The sequence below is a fragment of the Tamandua tetradactyla genome, chromosome 4 (genome assembly GCF_023851605.1).
Source record: "Tamandua tetradactyla isolate mTamTet1 chromosome 4, mTamTet1.pri, whole genome shotgun sequence".
In the NCBI taxonomy this organism is placed as follows: Eukaryota; Metazoa; Chordata; class Mammalia; order Pilosa; family Myrmecophagidae; genus Tamandua; species Tamandua tetradactyla.
Window position 1 is genome coordinate 80,562,267 of NC_135330.1, and position 23,072 is coordinate 80,585,338.

General features: G+C 41.8%; 3 long non-coding RNA genes across 4 annotated transcripts in view; all 3 read right to left on the reverse strand.

Annotated features, from left to right (window-relative positions):
• The window catches only part of LOC143681122 (uncharacterized), a 60,142-nt gene that overhangs the window by 15,528 nt on the left and 21,542 nt on the right, over positions 1–23,072 (reverse strand). The gene's annotated exons all lie outside the window — the stretch shown is intronic.
• LOC143681119 (uncharacterized) lies at positions 1,237–10,913 on the reverse strand. Its single transcript, XR_013174372.1, has 2 exons — positions 7,913–10,913; positions 1,237–7,012 (listed from the first exon to the last, which is right to left on the reverse strand). It is a non-coding gene; the product is annotated as an uncharacterized LOC143681119 (long non-coding RNA).
• On the reverse strand, positions 15,709–21,127 carry LOC143681120 (uncharacterized). Of its 2 annotated transcripts, none has more exons than XR_013174373.1 (3): positions 20,690–21,121; positions 20,217–20,325; positions 15,709–16,598 (listed from the first exon to the last, which is right to left on the reverse strand). It is a non-coding gene; the product is annotated as an uncharacterized LOC143681120 (long non-coding RNA). The 2 variants fall into 2 exon arrangements; XR_013174374.1 differs by lacking the exon at positions 15,709–16,598 and adding an exon at positions 16,628–16,966 and having other exon boundaries at positions 20,690–21,127.

The following is a 23,072-nucleotide window of genomic DNA, read 5'->3' on the forward strand; positions in this document are numbered from 1 at the left end:
GAAGGGTCTTACCCGTCATTGGCTGCCAGTCAAGCTCTCTGACTTTGATTCAGGAGGGAGCCAAGAGTTTTTGCAAGAATCACCTTTTTTCTTTGTTGTTAAAAACAGCTGAGGAGGAAGCGAAGTATAAACAGCCCCAAACTTAAGATTTTTTAGCTCTTGGGTAAGTGATTGTGTAACATTACCTCCATAGGTTACATGTAGATTATTCTAATTTACATTTTAATACCCCTTTTTTGTAATTCTAAGATATCAGGATTTAAACTATCTGAAAGCCTTAAAAGATGCCTTTTCCCTTTTCCCATTCTATTTCAGACAGGCCATATGTTAAAAGAGGCTAATACAAAAACTGCTCTCATTCCTTTTACACTTTAAACTTTGTAAAAAATTTAAATTATACATTTGATCTCCAATATGAACCAATGTCATTTCTATATCATTTAGTCTATTATTAGTTTGCTCATCAATGAGATTGTCTATGCCACAGTTCACTGGTGTTTTTCTAACAATGCTGCATCTGTATAGTTTGTTGCAATGCTGTTCCAGCAACTGCAGCCACTGTGATGCTTCCAATGATTCCAATGACAGATGCAATAATGAATCCAATTAGTCTATTAGTCCTTTTTAGATATTCTTTTGCCAAATGGATCAGTATATGTGTTTCTGGAGAGGATTGCAAAGATCTTGACATCTGCACCGGCAGCCAAATACCTCTTCTCCTTGCTGCTATAATCGTCTCATTTTCCTGCAACATAAATGCTTGGGGGCAAGTGAATAGAGAATAATTTTCACAATTAGAAGTTTGATTTCTTACATGCATATGAACTTTAACAAGTATATATGGATCTCTAATACATATTTGTATATAGTGCTTATGGCTGCTATTTAAAAAGAAGTTATAGTTACTAGAATTGGCTATAAAAATTGGTCTCAGTCCTAGGAAAATTTTCTGTCAATTTCTTTGACTAATGCTGTATTTATCACCCTATGAATTTGGCACAAATCATCCTCTATGTAATAACTCTGGTTTAGCTTGCCTATCCATATAGTCTCAGTTATCTTCAACCCCACAGGGGAATCTTACAATTCCATAGGAATCATTAATTATGATAACTGCTCGATCCATATGACATGACTGCCATCCATTCCAACTTTCTTTCCCACCTAACAGGCAAGTATCCTTTGTATTGTAAGAATTTGAGAATTTTGCCATGCAAAGGAGGACTCCAAGAGACGTTCTCTCATGCAACACGCAAGGGGTTTATTTTCCACACATGTGTGGGGCTCGCTGAACACGCAGGAACAGAGAGCCCCGAACTTAAGTCTGCAAAAGCTTTTTAAAGGGTAAGATGAGGGGGGTGGGGGTTGAGCATGGGTCACAGGTGCTGTTTTGCAAAAAAGCAGATAAGAACAGTTTTACAATAAGCATTTCTTAACAATTTTACAACAAGTAACCTTGGCGCCAGGATTGTTTATCTTCAGCCTGATGGGGCCCATAATTCTTTTCTTTATAATTCTTAACTCACACTAAATGCATAGCCGTGAATATAAAATGACACAAATGCTTTTGCTGGATATTTCAGAAGCTAAAATATATGTAAATAGCTAAATTAAGCAGGAAAAATTAGCTACTGTTAAGCTTTATAAAATTCCCTTTTACATTCCCCACTCCTTTTCGTATATATCTCTAATCTTAGAGATTTTCTGGATTATTTAACACTGAGTACTGTTGTCTGATGAGCATTAATTTGACATTTCTAATCTGCCCCTGTAAAAACTGTATAATTTTATTTAGAATACATGGTCCTATAGTTATTATTAAAAGTAACACAATTAAAGGCCCAACGAGAGCAGATAATAGCGTCCTTAACCAGGGGGACTTAGTAAACCAAGATTCAAACCATCCCTGTTGCGCCTCTCATTTTTTTTGTTTGTTTGTTTTTCATGAAGGCGCTCTCTGAGTTTTGTCATGGACTTTTTAACAACACCAGAGTGATCCGCATAGAAACAGCACTGTTCTTTTAAAGCTGCACATAGTTCCCCCTCTTTAAGGAAAAGTAAGTCAAGTCCCCGCCTATTCTGCAGAACTACTTCTGAAAGGGAGGTTAGAGAGTTCTGAAGGGCTGAGACAGATCTTTCTTTCTTTTAAGTCTTGATTTATCACGGCTTGTAATTGACTGGTTTGTTGATTGCTATGTACAATGGCAGCAGTCCCTGTGCCTATACCGGCAGCGACAGTTACCCCCAGAGTGGTAAGATTACAAGGGGGTACCAGGAATGAAGGCTTCCCTGCTCCCTCCCAAGTTTTTATAGTCTTCCCATTTTCCCATTTGGATATTGTTTATTTCCAAGGCTTATGCGGGTTGGAATTGGGTTCCCGTGGGGGAGGGAGGAGAAGGAGTAGTAATCCTACGAACCCGCAGCTTGAGAGGATTGTCAGTCCTTTCCAGTTTTCATTGGGACTCAGAGGGTGAAGGCGCAGGTTTGAGATGAGATGCATGGATCCAGGATGCGATGCCATCAACCTTGACTGCGGTGGGGGTGGTCAAGAGTACCTGATACGGTCCTTTCCAGTGAGGTTTAAGAGTCTGTACCTGGTGGCGGCGGACATAGACAAAGTCTCCCACCTGATATTGATGCGGAGTTCTGTTGTCTCCTGGCTGGTAGGAGGTAGAGAGCTGCCACCATAGGAACTGCTGGGCTTTTTCCAAGGCTCACAGCCTGTCAAGCAAGGGGGTATGAAGTGAACTATTAATTTCTAGAATGGAGGACATGTCCTTGACTGGAGTTGGTGCTCCATATAAGATTTTATAAGGGGTTAGATTACACAAGAGAGCAGAGGGGGTATTTCTGGCTCTGAACAGGGCATAAGGCAGGAGCATGGTCCAATTTTTCAAGCCAGTCTCTATAGCTAATTTGGTTAGGGTCTCTTTAATTGTCCTGTTCATTTTTTTTACCTGTCCTGAACTTTGGGGTCTGTATGCGCAATGCAATTTCCAATTAATCCCCAATATCCTGGCCACACCCTGACTTACCTGGGCTACAAATGCGGGTCCGTTATCTGACCCTATTACCTTTGGTAGACCGAACCGGGGAAAAATTTTTTTCATAATTTTCTTGATTATGACCTGGGCCGTTTCTCTTTTAGTTGGGTAGGCTTCAACCTATCCTGAAAAGGTGTCTATAAAAACTAGTAAGCATTTAAGTCCATATTTTGCAGGTTTAATTTCAGTAAAGTCGACTTCCCAGAACTGCCCAGGTCGAGTTCCCCTTAGTCTTTTCCCATTAGGTGCTTTTGTGGGGTAGGCGTTTATAATTTGACATGCCTGACATTTTCTGGCTATGCGATCTGCCAGTTCTTTCCTTTTTGAGGCTGCCAGAGGGTACAATTCCCTCTGGTCTTGCAGGAGCTGCTGTAGTTTCCCTGTCCCCAGGTGAGTGAGCTGGTGGACCTGCTGTATGTAAGCTAGGGCTTCCGATTCTCCTTGGGGTGTAATTTCAGATAGTGTTTCAGGGGGTTGCTGGTTTTCTTTGGTTATTAGGACCAAGTTTATAGGGTCCCTTAATGCTGCCACTTTTGCTTTTTCATCTGCTCGCTTATTACCCATGGTTATTGGGTCCGAGCCTCTTTGGTGGCTAGCACAGTGGATAATGGCTAGTTCTTTGGGAAGCATGACTGCTGCCAGGAGTTTAAGAATTTTCTCTTTGTGTTTGATTTTTTTTATCAGCTGAGGTTAATAGCCCTCTTTGTTGGTAAATTGCCCCATGTACGTGGGCAGTAGCAAAGGCATAATGCTATCTGTATAGATAGTCGCTCGCTTTTCTTTTGCTAATTCTAGAGCTTTTGTGAGGGCAATTAGTTCAGCTTTTTGGGCAGATGTTCCCTCCGGGAGGCTAGAAGACCAAATAACTTTTGTCCCACTGACTACCGCCGCTCCTGCTCGCCTCTTATCGTGTTGGAGAAAGCTGCTTCCGTCTGAAAACCAGGTTACCTCCGAGTTAGGTAATGGTTGGTCTTTTAAGTCTCTGCGGATTCCGGTTTCTTCAGCTAATATTTTTTGGCAAGTGTGCAGCACAGGTCCTGCGGTCTCGTCTGGGAGCAGGGTAGCCGGGCTTAAAGCTGACGGGGCCCCCCAAAATCACCCTGTCTTTGTCTAGGAGGATGCTCTGATAGTGGGTAATTCTGGCATTTGACATCCATCTATCTGGAGGCTGGTGGATTATGCTTTCCAGGGCGTGGGGGGCTATTATGGTCAGCTTCTGTCCTAGAGTGAGTTTGTCTGCGTCTTTTGCCAGGAGGGCAGCTGCCGCGATGGCCTTGAGACAGCGTGGCCATCCGCTGGCAACTGAATTTAATTGCTTGGACAGATAGGCCACCGGTTTCCTCCAGGGGCTTAAAGCCTGTGTTAGGACCCCTCTAGCCACGCCTCTCCTTTTTTCTATGTAGAGCGTGAAAGGTTTATTTACGTCTGGGAGGATTAAAGCTGGAGCTGACAGGAGCGCTTTTTTTTAATGCTGTCGAAGGCTTCCTGCTGTTCTATTCCCCACTGGAAATCAGCGCTCCCTTTGAGCAAGGGATATAATGGGGCAGCAAGGGCTGCAAACCCTGGGATCCACAACCAGCAGAATCCCGCTGTCCCTAAGAACTCTCGTAGCTGCTTTCGGGTTGTGGGCGGGGGTATCTGTGTTACAGTTTTCTTTCTAGCCTTGGTGAGCCATCGCTTTCCATTCTGAAGAGTATATCCCAGGAAGATTACTTCCTTTTTACAGATTTGGGATTTTTTTGGCCGAGGTTCGGTACCCCAGTGCGGCTAGCTCATTTAACAGTTTTCGGGTTCCATACTCACAGTCCTCCTTAGTGTCTGCTGCCAACAGTAAGTCGTTCACATATTGTAGCAAGGTGACTCTGGGATGCTGAATTCTGAAGGAGCTTAAGTCTTTATGAAGAGCTTCGTTAAAAATGGTGGGGGAGTTTTTGAACCCCTGGGGCAAGCGTGTCCAAGTCAGTTGGTTCGAGGATCCCGTCTCTGGATCGATCTACTCAAAAGCGAACAAGGGTTGACTGTCCTTATGCAAGGGCAGGCAGAAGAAAGCATTTTTTAGATCAAGCACAGTATACCAAGTCTTTTCAGGATGGAGAGTGCTGAGCAGGTTATAGGGATTTGGCACCGTAGGATGTATATCCTGCACTCTGCTATTTATTTCCCTTAAGTCTTGCACTGGTCTATAGTTGCTAGTCCCTGGCTTTTTGACCGGCAATAAGGGAGTGTTCCAGGCTGATTGACAGGGCTTAAGTACTCCCAAGCCAAGGAATTTCTCTATATGGGGCTTGATTCCTTCCCGAGCTTCCTTGCTTAAATAGTATTGTTTTACCCAAATTGGAGAGGCGGTGGGCTTTAGGGTCACTACTACTGGGGGCTGATTGACTGCCAACCCTAACCCGGAAACTTCTGCCCAGGAATTAGGGAATTCTTCAAGCCAGGCCTGAGGAATAGAACTGTGGAGCTGTTCTGGTTTTATGTATAGCTGATATTCTTCTTCGACTGGCAAGGTGAGGGCAGTTATTACAGGTTGGCTTACTAGCGGGTTTAAAAATTCCACCTTTGGCCCCTTAGGATTGAAGGTGATTCTCGCCCTTAGTTTAGTTAACAAGTCTCTTCCCATAAGCGGGGCAGGGCACTCAGGGATAACTAGGAAGGAGTGTTGAACTTTCCCCTTCCTCAGGTCCATGGTTCTTTTGGTAGTCCAGGTGCAGTAACGACTGCCATTTGCTCCCCGCACAAAGGACCTTTTTGTAGAGAGCGGGCCTATAGGTTCTTGGAGGGCCGACACTACTGCTCCCGTGTCGACTTCAAAATTAATCGGTACCCCCTCCACATTAAATTTTACCCTGAGCTCGGGGAGGGGTCCCGAGCCCTGACTCCCCTAGTCTTCACTTTCTAGAGCCAACGTGGCCGGTTGTTGCCAATTTGGGGGCCTAGTACCCCTCCGTTTTTTCAGACAGTTTTTGGCCCAGTGCCCAGTTTCTTTGCAGTAGGCGCATTGGTCTGGACTAAGGGGGGTACGATAACGCTGACTCGAGGGATTTTCTCTAGCTCGTCCTCTACCTTCAGTGTTTCTTTCAATTACTGTGGCCAGGAACTTTGTTAATTTTTTCATTCTCCTTTTCTTTCTTATCAACTCTTTTTCCTCTCTCTCTCTCTCCTTTGTTCTTTTTTTTTCCCTCTGTTTCTCTTTTATAAAACATTTTTTCAGCTTCTTTGACTAAATCTCACAAGGCTAGGTCCTGCAACCCGTCTAAGCGCTGCAGCTTGCGTCTAATGTCTGGAGCTGATTGGCCGATAAAGGCCATGGCCACTGAGGCTCTTTGATCCTCTGATTGAGGGTCAAAGGGCGTATACCTATGGTATGCTTTCATTAGTTTTTCTAAAAAGACTGAGGGCGATTCGCCCGCTCCCTGAATAACCTCTCTTACCTTGACCAAATTGGTGGGCCGGCGTGCGGCTGCTCGGAGACCCGCTACTAGAGTCTGGCGATAGATGGACAGATGTTCCCTACCTTCAGAGGTGTTCGGGTCCCAATTAGGGTGGCGCAGTGGGAACCAATCATCGATGACATGCTGGAGTTGGGTGGGTCTCCCGTCTTGTCCAGGAACTTGCTTCCTGGCTTCCAGTAGGATTTGATCTTGCTCCTCCATGGTGAAGAGAGTCCCTAGGAGTTGTTGACAATCATCCCAAGTGGGCTGGTGAGAGAACATAAGGGACTCCACCAATCCAGTCAGCCTAGTGGGAGCCTCGGAAAAAGGAGGGTTATTATTTTTCCAGTTATATAAGTCAGAGGAGGAAAAGGGCCAGTATTGTAGAGCGGGCATTTCTCTCCCGTGTCCATCATCCACTGGAGGCCCATATGGTCTGAGGGGGAGAGTGACCGCCACATCAGATGGGCTTTGTGCTCGTCTGCTTCATGTACTATGTGCCGGTCCTGGTTCATCTGGGATCATCTGTTGGTGAACCTGTGGAGAGGGAGTGGAAGAGGGCGGAGAGAGAGAACTAGAGGAGGGAGAAGGTGATCTAAGAGGAGGGGGGTCCTGTACCGGAGCTGAAAGGTAGGGAGGAGGGGAAGAAGGACCTGCGTCGAAGAGGAGTAGATCCGATTGGGATTCCGGTAGGACTGCAGGAGGTAAGGAAGGATAGAGTTTTGGAGCTTGAGAAGGACCCGGCACCTTGATTGGGAGTACAGAGGGAGAGTCATGTTGACCAAGAGGAGTAAGAAACGGCTTTAACCATGGAGGTGGGTTTTCACACAGGTCTGGCCAAACCATGATGTAGGGCTGCTGGTCCGGGTGGCCATACGGGTCAGTGCGGAAGATGACTGACTTGACGGCCCGAATCAAGGGTAGATGAAAAGCTCCTTCCCGAGGCTATCTCACGTTAAAAGAGGGCCACCCGGCCGAGCAGAAGGTCTGCCATTTGCCTTTTTTACAATAAGAGATAGATTCTGACCTCTTTCCCTGACTTCAGACCAGTGTCTTAAGGTCAGAGAAAGTGGAGTCGACATTTCCTGACCCATCTTTGGTAAAACAAAGACAATTCCTAACACATAAATACAGACAGACACACACAGAGCCGGCACACCACGTTTATACAGTTTCAGAGACACAGCTCAGACTGGCCTGATGACTTTGATCGAGTTTCCCCCATCAGAAGGGAAACAGAATCAGAGTCGGCCCTGTAGGAAGCCTCCAGGCGTCCCCAGAGGTCCCCCAATCCCGAGGCATCCCTCGGGAGAGTGACCTGCAACCCCTGGACACGTCTGTTGGTTGCGGTCGGGGAGTGCTCACGCGACTCTCCGACAGTCACTGCCAGTCTGACAGACTAAGCGATCGCACCTCAGAGAAAAAGGCCTCACTTACCCCAAGAGAGAAGGCTGTTGGAGCCTCCCCTATGAAGAGCTTATCTCGGTGGAACCTCCAAATGTAAGAATTTGAGAGTTTTGCCACGCAAAGGAGGACTCCAAGAGACGTTCTCTCATGCAACACGCAAGGGGTTTATTTTCCACACATGTGTGGGGCTCGCTGAACATGCAGGAACAGAGAGCCCCGAACTTAAGTCTACAAAAGCTTTTTAAAGGGTAAGATGAGGGGGGTGGGGGTTGAGCATGGGTCACAGGTGCTGTTTTGCAAAAAAGCAGATAAGAACAGTTTTACAATAAGCATTTCTTAACAATTTTACAACAAGTAACCTTGGCGCCAGGATTGTTTATCTTCAGCCTGATGGGGCCCATAATTCTTTTCTTTATAATTCTTAACTCACACTAAATGCATAGCCGTGAATATAAAATGACACAAATGCTTTTGCTGGATATTTCAGAAGCTAAAATATATGTAAATAGCTAAATTAAGCAGGAAAAATTAGCTACTGTTAAGCTTTATAAAATTCCCTTTTACAGTATCCAGAGTTAAGCATATAGGTCTTTCTAAAAATGGAATTAAATTTGACACCAGTTTTCTTCTTACTGGACCTGGGAATCCTAAACTTGTATTTAGGTTATTTTGGTAAAGTTGGATTGGCCCATGTTAGGGCTCACAGATAATCCCAGTAAGTATAAGTATGTCCCTGTCCTTCAGCAATCAAAATTGTATGTCCTATAGTATACATTACCCATTTAGTTATTTTTTGTCCAGGTTGATATTTCTGAGTTTTATTCTCTTCGAGGGAATCCAAACTGAAGTTCCATCATCTGCAATGACAAGAGCAAATCCCCTGCCCCACACTTTTACCATTCCTGGTTTCCATAAATCATCTTTAACATCTTTCCAATAGATTGGCTGCAGCTGCAGTTCTGTTTGGGATATATCATTTTTCTTTTCCAAATTACTAAAATGTTGTTCTGCTGGAGTCTGTGATGAATTATCATAAATGTTTAAAAAATTTAGAGTAAACAATGCCTTTGCTAATTGATCTTTAGGAGTACTTATTTTTTTTTTATTAACGGAAAGAAAGAAAAAAAAAGATATTAACACAACATTTAGAAATCATACCGTTCTACATATGCACTCAGTAATTCTTTTTTTATTAATTAAAAAAAATAAACTAACACAACATTTAGAAATCATTCCATTCTACATATGCAATCAGTAATTCTTAATATCATCACATAGATGTATGATCATCATTTCTTAGTACATATGCATTGATTTATAAAAAGAAATAGCCAGACAACAGAAAAAGAAATAAAATGATAATATAGAGAAAAAATAAAAATAAAAATAAAAAATACAAAAATATATAAGAAAAAAAATAAAAATAAAAAAAACTATAGCTCAGATGCAGCTTCATTCAGTGTTTTAACATAATTACATTACAATTAGGTAGTATTGTGCTGTCCATTTTTTTTTTGAAATCATACCATTCTACATATGCAATCAGTAATTCTTAACAACATCACATAGATGCATGATCATCGTTTCTTAGTACATTTGCATCGGTTTAGAAGAACTAGCAATATAACCAAAAAAGATATAGAATGTTAATATAGAGAAAAAAAATAAAAGTAATAATAGTAAGAACAAAACAAAACAAAATAAAAACCTATAGCTCGGATGCAGCTTCATTCAGTGTTTTAACATGATTACTTTACAATTAGGTATTATTGTGCTGTCCATTTTTGAGTTTTTGTATCTAGTCCTATTGCACAGTCTGTATCCCTTCAGCTCCAATTACCCATTATCTTACCCTGTTTCTAACTCCTGCTGAACTCTGTTACCAATGACATATTCCAAGTTTATTCTCGAATGTCGATTCACATCATTGGAACTATACAGTATTTGTCTTTTAGTTTTTGGCTAGACTCACTCAGCATAATGTTCTCTAGGTCCATCCATGTTATTACATGCTTCATAAGTTTATCTTGTCTTAAAGCTGCATAATATTCCATTGTATGTATATACCACAGTTTATTTAGCCATTCTTCTGTTGATGGACATTTTGGCTGTTTCCATCTCTTTGCAATTGTAAATAATGCTGCTATAAACATTGGTGTGCAAATGTCCGTTTGTGTCTTTGCCCTTAAGTCCTTTGAGTAGATACCTAGCAATGATATTGCTGGGTCGTATGGCAATTCTATATTCAGCTTTTTGAGGAACCGCCAAACTGCCTTCCACAGTGGTTGCACCATTTGACAATCCCACCAACAGTGGATAAGTGTGCCTCTTTCTCCGCATCCTCTCCAGCACTTGTCATTTTCTGTTTTGTTGATAATGGCCATTCTGGTGGGTGTGAGATGATATCTCATTGTGGTTTTGATTTGCATTTCTCTAATGGCCAGGGACATTGAGCATCTCTTCATGTGCCTCTTGGCCATCCGTATTTCTTCTTCTGGTAGGTGTCTGTTTAAGTCTTTTTTCCCATTTTGTAATTGGGTTGGCTGTCTTTTTGTGTTGAGTTGAATAATCTCTTTATAAATTCTGGATACTAGACCTTTATCTGATATGTCGTTTCCAAATATTGTCTCCCATTGTGTAGGCTGTCTTTCTACTTTTTTGATGAAGTTCTCTGATGCACAAAAGTGTTCAATTTTGAGGAGCTCCCATTTATTTATTTCCTTCTTCAGTGTTCTTGCTTTAGGTTTAAGGACCATAAAACCACCTCCAGTTGTAAGATCCATAAGATATCTCCCAACATTTTCCTCTAACTGTTTTATGGTCTTAGACCTAATGTTTAGATCTTTGATCCATTTTGAGTTAACTTTTGTATAGGGTGTGAGAGATGGGTCTTCTTTCATTTTTTTGCATATGGATATCCAGTTCTCTAGGCACCATTTATTGAAGAGACTGTTCTGTCCCAGGTGAGTTGGCTTGACTGCCTTATCAAAGATCAAATGTCCATAGATGAGAGGGTCTATATCTGAGCACTCTATTCGATTCCATTGGTCGATATATCTATCTTTATGCCAATACCATGCTGTTTTGACCACTGTGGCTTCATAATATGCCTTAAAGTCAGGCAGCGCGAGACCTCCAGCTTCGTTTTTTTTCCTCAAGATGTTTTTAGCAATTCGGGGTACCCTGCCCTTCCAGATAAATTTGCTTATTGGTTTTTCTATTTCTGAAAAATAAGTTGTTGGGATTTTGATTGGTATTGCATTGAATCTGTAAATCAATTTAGGTAGGATTGACATCTTAACTATATTTAGTCTTCCAATCCATGAACACGGTATGCCCTTCCATCTATTTAGGTCTTCTGTGATTTCTTTTAACAGTTTTTTGTAGTTTTCTTTATATAGGTTTTTTGTCTCTTTGGTTAAATTTATTCCTAGGTATTTTATTCTTTTAGTTGCGATTGTAAATGGGATTCGTTTCTTGATTTCCACCTCAGCTTGTTCATTACTAGTGTATAGAAAAGCTACAGATTTTTGAATGTTGATCTTGTAGCCTGCTACTTTGCTGTACTCATTTATTAGCTCTAGTAATTTTGTTGTGGATTTTTCTGGGTTTTCTACATATAGTATCATATCGTCTGCAAACAGTGATAGTTTTACTTCTTCCTTTCCAATTTTGATGCCTTGTATTTCTTTTTCTTGCCTAATTGCTCTGGCTAGAACTTCCAAGACAATGTTGAATAATAGTGGTGATAGTGGACATCCTTGTCTTGTTCCTGATCTTAGGGGGAAAGTTTTCAATTTTTCCCCATTGAGGATGATATTAGATGTGGGTTTTTCATATATTCCCTCTATCATTTTAAGGAAGTTCCCTTGTATTCCTATCTTTTGAAGTGTTTTCAGCAGGAAAGGATGTTGAATCTTGTCAAATGCCTTCTCTGCATCAATTGAGATGATCATGTGAGTTTTCTGCTTTGATTTGTTGATATGGTGTATTACATTAATTGATTTTCTTATGTTGAACCATCCTTGCATACCTGGGATGAATCCTACTTGGTCATGATGTATAATTCTTTTAATGTGTTGTTGGATACAATTTGCTAGAATTTTATTGAGGATTTTTGCATCTGTATTCATTAGAGAGATTGGTCTGTAGTTTTCTTTTTTGTAATATCTTTGCCTGGTTTTGGTATGAGGGTAATGTTGGCTTCATAGAATGAATTAGGTAGTTTTCCCTCCACTTCGATTATGTTGAAGAGTTTGAGGAGAGTAGGTACTAATTCTTTCTGGAATGTTTGATAGAATTCACATGTGAAGCCATCTGGTCCTGGACTTTTCTTTTTAGGAAGCTTTTGAATGACTGATTCAATTTCTTTCCTTGTGATTGGTTTGTTGAGGTCGTCTATTTCTTCTTGAGTCAAAGTTGGTTGTTCATGTCTTTCCAGGAACCTGTCCATTTCTTCTAAATTGTTGTATTTATTAGCGTAAAGTTGTTCATAGTATCCTGTTATTACCTCCTTTATATCTGTGAGGTCAGTAATTATGTCTCCTCTTTCATTTCTAATCTTATTTATTTGCATCCTCTCTCTTCTTTTTTTTGTCAATCTTGCTAAGGGCCCATCAATCTTGTTGATTTTCTCATAGAACCAACTTCTGGTCTTATTGATTTTCTCTATTGTTTTCATGTTTTCAATTTCATTTATTTCTGCTCTAATCTTTGTTATTTCTTTCCTTTTGCTTGCTTTGGGATTAGTTTGCTGTTCTTTCTCCAGTTCTTCCAAGTGGACAGTTAATTCCTGCATTTTTGGCTTTTCTTCTTTTCTGATAAAGGCATTTAGGGCAATAAATTTCCCTCTTAGCACTGCCTTTGCTGCGTCCCATAAGTTTTGATATGTTGTGTCTTCATTTTCATTTGCCTCTAGGTATTTACTAATTTCTCTTGCAATTTCTTCTTTGACCCACTTGTTGTTTAAGAGTGTGTTGTTGAGCCTCCATGTATTTATGAATTTTCTGGCACTCCACCTATTATTGATTTCCAACTTCATTCCTTTATGATCCGAGAAAGTGTTGTGTATGATTTCAATCTTTTTAAATTTGTTAAGACTTGCTTTGTGACCCAGCATATGGTCTATCTTTGAGAATGATCCATGAGCACTTGAAAAAAAGGTGTATCCTGCTGTTGTGGGATGTAATGTCCTTTAAATGTCTGTTAAGTCAAGTTCATTTATAGTAATATTCAGGTTCTCTATTTCTTTATTGATCCTCTGTGTAGATGTTCTGTCCATTGATGAGAGTGGTGAATTGAAGTCTCCAACTATTATGGTATATGTGTCTATTTCCCTTTTCAGTGTTTGCAGTGTATTCCTCACGTATTTTGGGGCATTCTGGTTCAGTGCGTAAATATTTATGATTGTTATGTCTTCTTGTTTAATTGTTCCTTTTATTAGTATATAGTGTCCTTCTTTGTCTCTTTTAACCGTTTTACATTTGAAGTCTAATTTGTTGGATATTAGTATAGCCACTCCTGCTCTTTTCTGGTTGTTGTTTGCATGAAATATCTTTTCCCAACCTTTCACTTTCAACCTATATTTATCTTTGGGTCTAAGATGTGTTTCCTATAGACAGCATATAGAAGGATCCTGTTTTTTAATCCATTCTGCCAGTCTATGTCTTTTAATTGGGGAATTCAGTCCATTGACATTTAGAGTTATTACTGTTTGGATAATATTTTCCTCTACCATTTTGCCTTTTGTATTATATATATCATATCTGACTTTCCTTCTTTCTACACTTTTCTCCATGTCTCTCTCTTCTGTCTTTTTGTATCTGACTCTAGTGCTTCCTTTAGTATTTCTTGCAGAGCTGGTCTCTTGGTCACAAATTCTCTCTGTGACTTTTTGTCTGAGAATGTTTTAATTTCTCCCTCATTTTTGAAGGACAATTTTGCTGGATATAGGAGTCTTGGCTGGCAGTTTTTCTCTTTTAGTAACTTAAATATATCATCCCACTGTCTTCTAGCTTCCATGGTTTCTGCTGAGAAATCTACACATAGTCTTATTGGGTTTCCCTTGTATGTGACGGATTGTTTTTCTCTCGCTGCCTTCAAGATCCTCTCTTTCTCTTTGACCTCTGACATTCTAACTTGTAAGTGTCTTGGGGAACGCCTATTTGTGTCTAATCTCTTTGGGGTGCGCTACACTTCTTGGATCTGTAATTTTACGTCTTTCATAAGAGTTGGGAAATTTTCAGTGATAATTTCTTCCATTAGTTTTTCTCCTCCTTTTCCCTTCTCTTCTCCTTCTGGGATACCCACTACACGTATATTTGTACGGTTCACATTGTCCTTGAGTTCCCTGATACCTTGTTCAAATTTTTCCATTCTTTTCCGGATAGTTTCTGTTTCTTTTTGGAATTCTGATGTTTCATCCTCCAAATCACTAATTCTATCTTCTGTTTCTTTAAATCTGTCATTGTAGGTATCCATTGTTTTTTCCATCTTTTCTACTTTATCGTTCACTTCCATAAGTTCTGTGATTTGTTTTTTCCGTTTTTCTATTTCTTCTTTTTGTTCAGCCCATGTCTTCTTCATGTCCTCCCTCAATTTATCGATTTCGTTTTTGAAGAGGTTTTCCATTTCTGTTCGTATATTCAGCATTAGTTGTTTCAGCTCCTGTATCTCATTTGAACTATTGGTTTCTTCGTTTGACTGGGCCATATGTTCAATTTTCTGAGCGTGATCCGTTATCTTCTGCTGGCGTCTGGGCATTTAGTCAGATTTCCCTGGGTGTTCGACCCCACAGGTTGAAAGATTTTTCTGTGCAATCTCTTGGTTCTGTTTTTCTTATCCTGCCCAGTAGGTGGCGCTCGTGGCACACGTTTGTCTGTGGGTTCCACCAGTGAAAGTTGCTGTAGGTCCTTTAACTCTGGAAAATTCTCGCCGTAGGGGAGGTTCGGCAGCCGAAGCGTCTTGGAAGAATGCCAGCCGGCCTGGGGTTCCGAATGCGGGGAGGGTCGCCGGCCGTCGCAGCACAGGAGAGCGTCCGGCCAAATTAGCTAGTCGGCCCGGGGCACCAAGCGTGGCGGGAGGGTGCCAGCTGTCGCAGCCCGGGAGAGTGCACTGTTCCCAGCCGACGGGGGCGTCACGTGTTTGGAAGGGATCCCCCGGTCACTGTTCTCCGCAGTCTGGGGATTTCCGACCCAACTATCTCAGTTGTTCCGGGGGGCCTCGTGTGGTGGGGGCACCAGCCACCGCGGCCTAAGGGGACCGCCTGTCCAATTCTACCAGCTGGCCTGGGAAGGTGGAAGGGAGGGACTCCGGTCGCTTGCCGTCCCACCCAGGAAAGCCCGTGCCCCTTGGTGATCTCACCGGAGCTGGTTCTCCCAGATAGTCAGCCGTTCCAGGATGGGGTACGCTGTCCCTTTGATCTCCCTTGTGGCTCCGGGAGCTGCTCTGTATTATCTCCACTCCCCCAGTAGCTGTTCTGGAGGAGGAAAGGTGAGGGCGGCAAGGCTGTCGAGGCTGGTGGCGGAGGAGCATGGTGAAGGCGGGGGAAGAGGGCACCGTGGTGGTTGGAGAGCAGCCGGAGCAGGAGGGGGAGGAGAGGGGGGAAGGAGGTCGGGCGGCTCGGCTGCTGCGGGGCATGGGCGCCGCGCGGCGGGCCGGCGGAGAAAGAGAGGGGGGAAGGAGGTCGGGCGGCTCGGCTGCTGTGGGGCGTGGGCGCCGCGCGGCGGGCCGGCAGAGAAAGAGAGGGGGGAAGGAGGTCGGGCGGCTTGGCTGCTGCGGGGCGTGGGCGCCGCGCGGCGGGCTGGCGGAGAAAGAGAGGGGGGAAGGAGGTCGGGTGGCTCGGCTGCTGCAGGGCGTGGGCACCGCGCGGCGGGCCGGCGGAGAAAGAGCTCTTTGGTTAAATTTAGTCCTAGGTATTTTATTCTTTTAGTTGCAGTTGTAAATGGGATTCATTTCTTGATTTCCCCCTCAGCTTGTTCATTACTAGTGTATAGAAAAGCTACAGACTTTTGAATGTTGATCTTGTAGCCTGCTACTTTGCTGTACTCATTTATTAGCTCTAGTAGTTTTGTTGTGGATTTTTCTAGGTTTTTGACGTATAGTATCATATCGTCTGCAAACAGTGATAGTTTTACTTCTTCCTTTCCAATTTTGATTCCTTGTATTTCTTTTTCTTGCCTAATTGCTCTGGCTAGAACTTCCAACACAATGTTGAATAATAGTGGTGATAGTGGGCATCCTTGTCTTGTTCCTGATCTTAGTGGGAAAGTTTTCAATTTTTCCCCATTGAGGATGATATTAGCTGTGGGTTTTTCATATATTCCCTCTATCATTTTAAGGAAGTTCCCTTGTATTCCTATCTTTTGAAGTGTTTTCAACAGGAAAGGATGTTGAATCTGGTCACCGTTCTCCGCAGTCTGGGGATTTCCGACCCAAGTCTCTCAGTTGGTCCGTGGGGCCTCGCATGGTGGGGGCGCCAGCCGCCGCGGAGCAAGGGGACTGCCTGCCCAATTCTGTCAGCTGGCCTGGGAAGGAGGAAGGGAGGGACTCCGGCCGCTTGCCGTCCCGCCCAGGAAAGCCCGCGCCCCTCGGTGATCTCACCGGTGCTGGTTCTCCCAGGCAGTCAGCCGTTCCAGGATGGGGTATGCCGTCCCTTTGATCTCCATCATGGCTCTGGGAGCTGCTGTGTATTGTCTCCACTCCCCCAGTAGCTGTTCTGGAGGAGGAAAGGTGAGGGTGGCAAGGCTGTCAAGGCTGGTGGCGGAGGAGCCGGTGAAGGCATAAGAGGGCACCGTGGTGGTTGGAGAGCTGCCGGAGCATGAGGGGGAAGAGGGGAGAGGAGGGCGGGTGGGTCGGCTGCTGCGGGGTGTGGGCTGGCGGACAAAGAAGTGAGAGGAGGGCGGGTGGGTCGGCTGCTGTGGGGCGTGGGCACCGCGCGGCGGGCCAGCGGACAAAGAGGAGTACTTATTTTCATAACATCATCCTCCTGATCATTGTCTCCCCCTTTTTGTTTTAAAAGCATAGACTTTAGCATCCAGTTTGCTCGTTCAATAATTCCTTGCCCTGAGGGATTTTGTGGAATTCCTGTAATATGAGTAATATTAAAAGTAGTACAAAATTTATGAAATTATTTTCCTGTATAAACAGGACCATTGTCCATTTTAATAGATTGAGGGCATCCCACAACAGCAAAAGCATTAAGTAAATGTGATTGAACATGGTAAAAACGATCTCCAGATTGTGCGGTAGCCCAGATGAAATGAGAACAAGTGTCTATGATAACATGTACATATTGCATTTTACTAAAATGTGAAATATGAGTAACATCCATTTGCTATAATTCATTTGCTTTTTGACCTCTAGGATTAATCCCTGATGCAAATGGGAGTGCATTTAAAGGCCCACAGGTTTGAGAAGTCCTAACAATGTCTTGAGCTTGCTGTTTAAAAAAGATGGAAATTTCTTTCACAGCCCTTTGCTATTGATATGAGTCAATTTGTGAAATGTTGTGGGATTTTGCATTACCCCCATAAGAGTATCTGCTTGCTGATTTTGTAATGATAAAGGACCTGGAAGATTGGTTTGAGCTCTTTATATGCATGATAAAAAGGGGAGTAATTCAGCTTTTGACTAATGTTTGTGAATGTAAAAACATTCAGGACAATTCATTTCTTTTAAACAAAGAAGCCATCTCAATGTGAGTAACTGTTTGGTAAACATATTCAAAATCAGAAACAATATCAAGAGATTGTGGAAAACTTTGCAATACTTGAATTACAGCTGCTAATTCAGTATGCTGGGCTGATGTATAAGGCATTTTCTAACTTGTTTTCCACTGGGGTGGCATATGCAGGCTTCCCATTAATATTATCATCAGTAAAGACAGTAATAGCTAGCGGGGAAGCTGGAACTATTTTTGGCAAAATCCATTGCGTTTATTTTTAAAAATTGTAAAAGTTTTGACATAGCAAATGATTATTCATTTGTCCTTTAAAGTCACTTAATGCTATTTGCCAAAAGGTATTGAAAATATATAGACTTTGAACCTCTTCCTTTGTGAGATCACACACTATGCAATTAGGGATCATGACCTCTTTTCTTTGGTGACCTTTGACTATTAAAGAAATAATCTTTTGCAAATATGTATTTAAACATTTTTGTCAATTGTTTGGTAAAAAAATCCATTTTAAAACACCGTCTTGCTAAAATAGGCCTGTGGGAGATAGCAAGGTAAAGAAAATAATAAAATCAACAGGCTTTTTTAGATCTATTTGAACAAGCTGTCCTTTTTGAATGCATTGTTCAATTAATTGTAACTCTTGTTCAGCTGCAGCTGTTAATTGCCTTTTGCTTAATAAATTAAAATCTCCTTGTAAAATATCAAACAAGTTTTGTAACATATAATTAGGAATCCCTAAAGTGGCAGGTAGCAAAAATGAAAGCAGAGTGTCAATAGTGACGTGTACCCATAGTAAATGACCAGATTTTTAAAATTGAATTCATTGGATTGATAGAAAAGGAATGCAAGAATGTGGATTCTTTATAGTTGGTTGTGCATTTTTGCTAATTTTAAATTTATTTCATGCAGTTTTTATGATATTTTCTCACAATAGTGGCCAAATTCTGATTTGCTTACATGACCGGGCCCAGTTGGGTCCTCTGGGAACTGGCTAGGGACCAAGAGGAGCTTCCTGGGACCTAGATATCTTTATTAAAGTACACCTCCTTCTGGGGGGATAGCCAGTCCTCCCAGCTAGAGTGTACATTTTAACTATTTCTTACCAAGGTCATGTGATAGCAATATCAGTTGCATGTAATGGCAACATCAGGTGAACAAAAAAGACTCCACAAGTATATTTTTTCCTTGCATTCAACCCTCAAATCTGATCTGCTTTCAATATAAGCCATGATTATCTTGGGATAAATTTAGTTTATACATATATAGTTTATATAAACACTGGACAAAGCATTAAAGTATTTTGGCTGAAAGGAATTTAGGTATTTAAATGATTTGAATATTATTTAGTCAGTAATAGATTAATTTATAGTAATAGTACTTAGATTAATAGATTAAGCCACCTGGTTTAGGGCAAGAAAAGAAGTACTTTTTGCCAGTATAATGATACCCAGGAGAAAATCAGTATTTTTTATACAGATAACAACATGATAAAAGTTAACATAAGTTATTTTGATAAAACACAGACTCTTTGCTTTCTAACTAATTATTTAGAATTTTTTTAAATATCTTTTCATTAGAACAGGCTAAAAGTCCAAGAAAACATTGTCATTTTAGACTCATTAAATCTTTCTTGATTTTAACCATAATTTCTATTTTTACAAACCCTCAGCACTTATTATATTAGTTCAGGCTTTGTCCTATATTTTTCTCACTTAGTAACAGTTATTCATTTTAGGATAAAACTATTTTGCTTTCCTATTAATAAAAATACATCTTTCATATTTTTCATACTTAAATCATTACTTTGAACAAATATTTTACCACATATGTAATTACCATCAAAATTAAATTTGTTAGAATGTTAAATACTTAAAATACTTTAGTTAATGTTTCAAATATGCATTAACTATCAATATATAGTTTTTAACAAGAAGTTTTAGTTTTAAAGTTCTTAAAATATATTTCTTTTTAAAATATGAATAGGAGCTAAACTCATGGCCAGTTTCCAAACCACTGCCTGTCAAGAATTTAAGCCAACAAAAGAAGATGGGGCTACCATTCCCACTCTCCGTCACAAGACTTTACCTGTAGCATTGGTATAAATCTCATAGAATAATCATTCAGACTAAACAAAGGTAACCTAACAGAATACCTTGAGTCAGAACTACAATCCCGAACTGCATAGCCCGTTGGGGACCAACCTGCCACAGGAACCATCAATGAGCACTGACTCCCATTTGGTATGGCACCTTTCTTACTGAATACTTTCTGACTCAGGTGTACATGAATCCCTATATAAAGGCAGCCCATCAAGAACAAGCCCAGAAACCAATCTTTCTTTATCCTGCTCTGCCAAAGGCAAGGCAAAGAAGCAATTTTAAAAATCTATCATAATAAAGCAGTTCTTAGAAATTACAACTGGTGTGGGCAAGCCAGGCTGCAATGACTCCATAGGCTGAACCACAGTATCAACTTTTATCAAATCAGTCAACATTCTCCATTTTCCTGACCTCCCTCCTACAATAAATATTGGAGAATTCCAAGAACCACAAGACTCCTCTAAATGTCCTGCTCCAAACTGTTCCCAAATCAACCGAGTCAGAGCCTCAAACCTCTTTACAGATAAGGGTCACTGCTCAACCCAAAAAGGCCCACCTGTAGTATTTGTAGTGGATGTCCCTGGAGCATCTCCTCACTTTATGCTTTAAGAGTTCCCTTATTAGATCCCTGTTCGGGCGCCAATTGCCGAGTCTGGCTCAAGCAACTGTCAAAACAGGGTAAGAAGTGGTAGTGGGAGATTGAGAAGAAACACAACTTAGAGTTTAAGACAAAGCATGAGCCAGGTAGTTCATTGCCTGACTGAACACAATAACCAAATAGAAACAGGAATATTTTCCCTGTTTTGTTATGTTCACTGCAAAGCCTTCATAACCAATTTCCATTACTTAAGATTTAAAACATTATGGCCTTAAGGCTGAAACCAACAACAATGTTTTTGAATGAGATCAAATAAGCTTACTAATTCAGATGTTTTAACAGGCACCCCAGTAGCTTTAACACACACACATACTCCTCCAGCCACCTATTATGATTACCCATTACCCTGATGATCCAAGGAAAATGCTTACTTTACCAATATGACTCAAGTCCTCTTCTATCGGCTGGACACACGTGCCTCTGATGAGACTTTTCCTTGGTTCCTTAATATTGATTTGGAGTCTTCTTCTTCGAGCCCCATGTTGGGTGCCAAATGTTGCTTCCTATTGAAATGGAGCTCGAAGGATATTAAGGAATGATGAGAAAAAAAGAAAGGAAGAAAGAAAGAAAGAAAGACACAGACGGGCTCAGGGGGTGTGAAGCTTGAATTTACTTCAGACAGACTTCAGACAATTTTATTCTTAACCAGATCCTAGTTATATACCACAGGATGTCAATAGATATGCAGGCATTTCCTGAGGGAGCAAGATTCTTATCTCACAGTGTTCTTCATACTTAACATAGCTGTTTGGGGTAAACATTCTCTTCCGCCCAGACTGCTCTACATAACAATCTCCACAGTTTACCGCGGCAATCCTGAGGCCAGCAGCTTGCAACAAATTCTGTAGGTCTTGCTTTAAACTCTTGGCTTCTACAGCACTGTCCAAACTTCTGCCCACTGGGAGGAATTCCCCTCACCACCGTCCTTCAAGGACACCCCAGAAAGGGGTTGGAGTGCTGAAGCTGTCCACTTTTGGGTGGTACCTGCATATCGTGCTGAACCATCTGTAAACCAGGTCTGAGTTCTCTCTTCTGAGTCAATTCACTGTTAGGAACTCCCCAAGATAGCTCTGGTCTGGGAAAGAGGAGGCAGTGTGGCAGGAGTGGAGACCATGGGCATTTGGGTCACATCTTCATGTAACTTACTTGTGTCTTCAGGACCTACTCTGGTCCTATCTCGTACATACCATTTCCATGTTACAATAAAGTGCTGCTGTGCAAGCCCAACCTTATGTCTTGGTGGGCCAGACAACACCCAGCTCATGATAGGAAACTCAGGCCTCATGGAAACTTGGTGGCCCATGGCTAAGTGTTCAGTCTCTACTATGGCCCAGTAGCAGGCTAACAGCTGTTTCTCAAAAGGAGAGTAGTTATCTGCAGCAGATGGTTAGACTTTGCTCCAGAATCCTAAGGGTCTGCATTGTGATTCTCCTATAGGGGCTTGCCAAAGGCTCTAAACAGCATGTCTATTTGCTACTGACACTTCCAGCACCATTGGATCTGGTGGATCATGCGGCCCAAGTGGCAGAGCAGCTTGTACAGTAGCCTGGACTTGTCACAGTGCCTCCTCTTGTTCAGGCCCCCACTCAAAATTAGCAGCTTTTCTGGTCACTTGATAAATGGACTGGACTAGCACACCCAAATGAGGAATATGTTGTCACCAAAATCCAAAGATACCAGCCAGGCATTGTGCCTCTTTTTTTGTTTGTAGAAGGGGCCAGGTGCAGCATCTTATCCTTCACCTTAGAAGGGATATCTTGACATGCCTCACACCACTAGACACCTAGAAATTTCACTGAGGTGGAAGGCCCTTGTATTTTTGTTGGACTTATCTCCTATCCTCTGACACACAAATGCCTTACCAGTAAGTCTAGAGTAGTTGCTACTTCTAGCTCACTAGATACAATCAATTTGATATCATCAATATAATGGGCCAGTGTGATGTCTTGTGGGAAGGAAAAATTATCAAGGTCCCCATGGACACCATTATGACATAGGGCTGGAGAGTTTATATACCCCTGAGGTAGGAGAGTGAAAGTATATTGCTGACCTTGCCAGCTGAAAGCAAATTGTTTCTGGTGGTTCTTACTAACAGCTATTGAGATAAAAGCATTTGTCAGATCAATAGCTGCATACCAGGTACCAGGGGATGTTGATTTGCTCAAGCAATGTTACCACATCTGGAATAGCAGTTGCAATTGGAGTTTCCTCCTGATTGAGCTTACAATAATGCACTGTCATCATCCAAGACCCACATGTTTTCTTCACAGGGTAAATAGGAGAGTTGAATGGGGATGTGATGGGAACCACCACCCCTGAATCTTTCAAGTCCTTAAGAGTGGCAGTAATGTCTGGAATCCCTCCAGGAATCCAGCATTGCTTCTGATTTACTATTTTGCTAGGTAAGGGCAGTTCTAGTGGCTTCCACTTGGCCTTTCCCACAATATTAGCCCTCACTGCATGAGTTAGAGAGCCAACATTGGGATTCTGCCAGTTGCTTAGTATAATTTCTATTCCAATTATACATTCTGGAACTGGGGAAATAACTATAGAATGTGTCCAGGGGTCCAGTGGCCACACTGTGAGATGAATCTGAACTAAAATTTCTTTGCTCACCTGGCCTCTATAAGCCCCCACTGTGACTGGTGGACCAGAGTGATGTTTTGGGTTCCCTGGAATTAATGTCACTTCTGAAACAGTGTCTAATAATCCCCCAAATATCTGATCATTTCCTTTTCCCCGGTACACAGGTAC